Raw genomic sequence first — 6478 nt, 5'->3', positions numbered from 1 at the left:
AAAGACCTATTGGGAAGTAATGTTTTATTGTTAAGTACTGTGCAAATGTTTTGAAGAAGAAAAATAGGATGTATTGACAATACCATGAAAGCCCCAGTGGTCTAATGGTTAGGACATCTGCATATTAAGCAGAACGTTCCACATTATTGACGATTAAAACAGCTTTTGATTAAACCAGGGAAAAGCGAAATTACAATTTACAATTATTGCCAGATCTGTACTACAATGTAGTCGAGGACCACTCCATTAAATTTTGGAGGCAGTCTAGAGCAGAATCCTAATTCTAGAACACTTTTTATTATTATTTTCAGATCTGCTAGTGTTAAAAGATAGGAAAACATTTTCAAAAGCTGGCTGGTACTGAGCAGTCTTAACGTAAAGTAAACTGAAATTGGACAATTGCACAGGAATTTTACAATAGGCGGAGGTATGTACACTCGGAGTGCTTTTATTGTTCCTGATTCAGACGTAATGGTTATAATGACAAATTCCGGGTGGTTGTTTGTCGCGAATATGAAAGTACCACCTCATCATTACATTTTCACCAAGTCGGTAGTTGGTCTTGTTTACGTTCCATTAGCCGTTTCGATTTTTGTCCGTAAACTAACTTGTAAAACCCATACTTCGCAAACGTCTTATAAGAAAGACGTCGATGCTAAATGGGACGGATTGGTATGCAATATGAATTTCGAATCAACCAATAAAAAAGAGGTAATTTTGGTTTTTCCTTAAATTTCCATAAATGAATACTAAAATATTTCGAGTGAGGAGCCAATTTCATGCGACTGAAACTAGTCAACTGGGTATTCGTATGCACCATAAATTATTAGTAACAAAGCACGTGACTGTAATGTTCTCAAATTTATATTGCATTATTAAATAGGCTATACATATAATCAAAGAATATATATCACAAGAATGAGTAATCCGCGATTTTCCCTGTAACAGTAATATTGTCCATGTGGTAGGGCGCCGCCATAAGTGTGGATGTATCTGGGATGTATACAACTTTTTGTGACGGTTTCACTAATCAAAGGCTGGACCACCGGTGAGTATTTTCATGATAAAAAATGTTATCAACTACATGCCAACATCATGTTAAATACTATTTGGATATTTAATTGTTCGTTTTATGCAATTTATTTAGTAAAAACTGCCGTATAAACAGTTTGCTTTATCAACCGGACGCTACGATAGCGTGAGCGGGCGTGTTGCTGTTTACGCGTTTTCACGAAGGATAGTTTAATAATATTCCTATATTTAACTTGTTTCTGGTAAAACAAATAAATGTTAATAACATTTAACATTTTGTCCTATTAATAATATGTATTTTATACTAATTGATATCATAAAAACAATACTTAATTTACCGGGCGTAGAGTAGTACACGGCAATGGTAAAGAATAGGCCGTGCTGAGTAACGATTCGTTGATTTTGGTGTTGCTGTGTTAGGCCTTTTTTGTGAACTAACTTAGCATGTTAGTAAATAATTGTCTGTAAAAGTGAATGTACACTAGTTTGTTAATAAATATGTATTATAAAATAGTTTACAATTGCAAAAACTATTATCATAATTCTATTTAATGTGACATGTATAATATCTATTAAATCAAGTCTTATTTAGTATGTATACATCCGCCCTTATGAGGGCGGGCATCACTCACTGGAGCTCTCTGTTACAAATTTCTCGTGCAAAAATCGCGGAATACTCATTCTTGTGATATATATTCTTTGATATAATCTAAGATACTTCTTTATGTGTTATGAAGTGTTTTTATAAAAAGGATAATATAATACTTACTCAGCAAAAAGTGTTTGATGATAACCATACATTTTCTGAAATTTTGCTACAATGATTTTTTGGCCAATTGAAATCCAGCTCAACGAATCGCAAGATATGTGGTTTGGTTTATCGCAATAGAAAGTGGCGTTTCCCATTGCCAATGGTTGGCTGTAATTACATTTATCAAGTAAAACACCAACATGAAATCTGCAATTTCTTATTTCCGCGACTTTAGATACTTGGTAATTAGCTAACCACGTAGCTCTTTCTTCCATTGGCCACAATTCCTGTTCGATGTAATCTACTGCCTCTGATGGATGTTCTAGAATAATCTCAGTAGTAACAACTCCTTGCCAACCAGCAAAGAAAATCACTTCATATGTTCCATTGTTGAAGTCTTTTACCTTTCCAGTGGTACTTGCTTTCTTACTTCTTATATTTGCAAAGATTAAATCGCCTCCTTTTGTACGATTATTACCATTGCTGTCTCGAGCATCTATTATAACACTAAAGTAGTCACCAACATTGATAGACCTATCAGGATTCATCAAACGAACTGAAGATGTTGATGCATTTATCATTCCTACATTATCTGCTACTACAGGAACTGCAGGAACGGTCGTTCGTTTTATAGCTGACGATAATGTATTGACAATTCCCACTTGATCTGTTATTCTTGTACTCTGCACTATATTATAATGAATCATCGGTACTGGTGGTCGGTTTAAAGATGTAGACGCATAGGTGCTTTTCACTGACAATGCTACCATTCTTCTATTCTTAAAATATGAAAGCATTCCAAACAACTAGAATTAGTTTTTATTTTCCATGACAATATTTTAGAGGTTTCCATGTTAATAGGGAGCCCTCGAAACAGGCAATGTGGCAGTGTGCGAAGCGCAACCAAGCGTGAACTTTACAGTGCGGCGGATCGGATTATACGGATACAAATAAACTTCCGCGGACCGTTGAACAGGCAACGCGTTTTGTCCGACTAAGCGTTTCCTGGGAAGGATGACTTTTGTGGGTCGTACACTGCCGCTCCCTATTATCACGGCGGCGGGAGAAACACAATGCAATCGTTCTCTATGACATGACATGTTTGGGAATCAGAAAAAGACATCGGATATTTTCCGCGTTCAATCATCATTATTCTAAATTTAAATTCATTTAGCCAGAACATCAATTTATTTACTTTTTTAAACATTTAAATATTGCTACAATGAAATTTCCAGACAATTACAACATATTCACTAAATCGTACCACCTCAGCCCCAGCAATGGTGTTTCTTTTTTTAATAATTGTTAGAGGCCTAATTATGATTGGCCATTAAATCAGTTTAGGCCTATAGTTACTATTTGTAACATTTTGGAATATAATGTTGGAAAAAATTTACCCGTAGGCCTACTATAGGTAATAATGTTAATTTAAAAAAACACTTACAACCCATAGAACTACAGAAACAAAACCAATCAAGCAAAACAAAGTTGTCCTTTTATATTTCATCATTTTCCTAAAATCTTCAATGGCGGAACACCTGTTAAGTACAAAAATAAAACATAGGTCCTATACATAATTATATACAATATTGTTTTCATTACATTACACTTACAGTACACAATAATATTACGATTTTGATTTCGATTGTGTGCCGTATTAACACTAGAAAACTATTCCCAGGGTGATTCAATCTCGGTCCTTTTTAAACCCCACTACACCGTCCCAGCCCAACTTTCAGTATAAACACTGGATTACGTTAGAGTTTCATTGTTAACTGTATAGTAGGGGTTCTTAAAAAAACTTTTAAAAAACAAGTCACGTCGATCGTTCACTTTTTGATAAAGGCACCAAATGTGGTAGACATTTGTCCTATGACATAAAATAGAAGAATTAAGAGGCGACCCAACCATATTTTCATTATAAGGGGGTGTGGCAACCGATGTCAAAATAGCCTTCATATTTTTTTTATATATTTTGTTGTTTGTAATATTTATAGTAATAAAAAAGAATCTGCCTTTTTTTTTAAAAGGTAGTAAATATTAATATATATAATGATTGATTGTAGAGTAGGCATAATGATTATCAATTAGTATTTTAGCCAATGGGCCCAACATTGCTACAAGTTTCAATGTGGCCTATTGTTTTTTGTTTTTTTTATCTTTATGAATTTTGATTTTCAAGCCCATCAAAAAATGTATACATCTGAAGAAAAAAGAAAAGAAAAAGAAAAAGTCTGTCAAATAGAAGTCAGCTCAATCCCCCCTATACATTCGATACAACATGTATGCCAAATCAACAACAACCAAACAACCCCAAAAACATGAAATATTAAGATTTATAAAATTTGTGTTCATTGAGCACAGGAATTTGTTGTGGAAATGAAATTAAAAAATGTTGAAGAAAGAAAAATATTGTAAAATCTGATTTTTAATATCCTGCAGATAATTCCACGGAAGTTAATCACTTCCGCAGGATAAAAAATGTTTTCACAAAAAAAAACAAAAACGGTTCAATTCAACCATACCCCAATTTGCTGGCAGTTACACTTTTGTTAGTTAAATATATTTAACCTTTTTTCAAGGGAAATTATTTCAAATAGCAATATAACAAATAAGGGGGGAAATTTTTGAACACAACATCAACAAGCGGAACAATTATGCCAACAGAGGGACAGTTGGAATATGTCCATTTGGAAAATGTACCATAACCATTGACAAAACTATTTTTCAAAATCCACTAGAACGCTGGTTATGTCACACTTTGTAATAATCGTCGCACTTTGTAACAACGTTGTCGAAATTTCTCATACCTGTCGCACTTTGTAATGAACTGAGCTGTCGTAGTTTGTAGTAAACTGAGCTGTTGCAGTTTGTAATAAACTGAGCTGTTTGTAAATAAATGTGAAACTTACCAACATTCGCGTCAAATGCTCTATTCTGCGACGTGCAAATGAGTGTTGTCGAACAACGACGATGACGTCCCTGAATTCTTGCTGTACAATATAAACTGAGTAAGCAATAACACTGTAGCAAAGATTCGAGATAGGGCGCCTCTCACGATGAGTATGGATTGACGATAACGAAAAATGGGAATCGCAATGGCAAAGCACAACCAAAATTGTTTTCTGACACCCGATTCTGTTACTGTCAATAGGTGGTATCTGTAAAACTATAGCAAGTCATACACGTTGCTGTCTGCATAAATGCTGTACTTTTAAAACACTGTCCTGTATCACAGTGTCTGTTGACAATTTAAAATGATGTACAACCATAGGCATGTTTTCGTACTGCCATGCAAGAATAGATAGGCCTAGGTGTTTTCCGCCGCTTTTAGGTCTTCTAGTCAATTATTGTTATTGATTAAACGAATTACGTAATTAGTTTAGTAGCTCATCTACCTTTTCAGCAGGGCATAATGAATATTGTAGCTAGGCTTGGCCTACTAGTCTAGCGGGAAATCAACCAACTATTTGGTTGGTACGAGTTTAGGGTGGGAAGTATGGCATGGGTACGAGTCGACCAGGGGTGAATCTACCAGGGTACACCCACTAGCCGCCCTACTAGAACATAGGCTATAGGCCTGCAGGAATGGGAAATCTGGCATAGCTATAGGCATAGGCCTACATTGGGACGGACGCCCAAAAAAGCCATCCTATGAACATAAGAAGGCCTCGTAGAGCCAGACGTGTTAGCCTATACTACACAGTACTACCATTATAGTTCCATGGTACTACGGATCACTACTGTCAAGGCCTAGTAGGCTAGGGTAGGGTTCCAGTAATTTCGGTCGCGTTTTCGGCCTATCAGTCGTCATAAGACGGGATGTGACGTCACATACACATCAATAACCTCTCTACCAAGTACGGCTATACGGTACCATCTTCGAGACGTTATATGAAATGATGTAAAAATAATCCATAAACAACATCAAACTTCTAATTGTTATTAAGCCTCTACTCGAAATCCCGTTTGGTCGTACAGAAAGATTTAGATCTTCACCAGTCTCTTTTTTAGTCCGACTCATTAATGATGAATATTGAATAGGCTGGCACTATTTTAACTTACAGGTGGACCAATTTTAATGTGTTAATTTTTTAAAACTAGTTTTACCTTTTATACATAATGTATTTATATATTTTTATCAAATTTTGTAAAATACTACTTTTCAGCCTTTTGGCTGCCGTTGTATTTTGATGTCTTTTTATGAATAAATATACCTAAAAAAAATATATATTAATGTTAAACAAATTAATGTGATGTTTTCCTACTGTTTTTGGATCTTTACATTATATTAACTTAAAGATATATTATATCTGAGAAGAATGTTTCAAATATTTTTGTTGAATGTGCCATCTTAATGTCACATATATAAACTTGAAAGTGGATAATTATTATGTGATACTAAAATTGCATATTCAGGAGAAAAAATACATCATTAAGAATCCGAGATATATAGCGAAGTTTTGGGGTTGTTTTTTTTTTTTTGGAAAATACACGTAACGATAATCCTTGATTAGATTCATTCATGTAGCGTTAAGATCAAATGATTCAATGCGTGTTGCTAAAAGTTGTTTGATCTTCGGTTTGATCTGCTGTGGCTGTGACAAAATCAGTTCCACGCCCCTTAACAGACACTGCGCGCCTCGGAGAATATGTACGTAGTGTACAGAACTTTGGTATTTGTCGCAGCCATAC

This window comes from Antedon mediterranea, chromosome 1, assembly GCF_964355755.1.
Source record: "Antedon mediterranea chromosome 1, ecAntMedi1.1, whole genome shotgun sequence".
NCBI lineage: Eukaryota > Metazoa > Echinodermata > Crinoidea > Comatulida > Antedonidae > Antedon > Antedon mediterranea.
The sequence above is the reverse complement of the archived record's forward strand: the minus strand, read 5'-3'. Positions refer to the sequence as shown.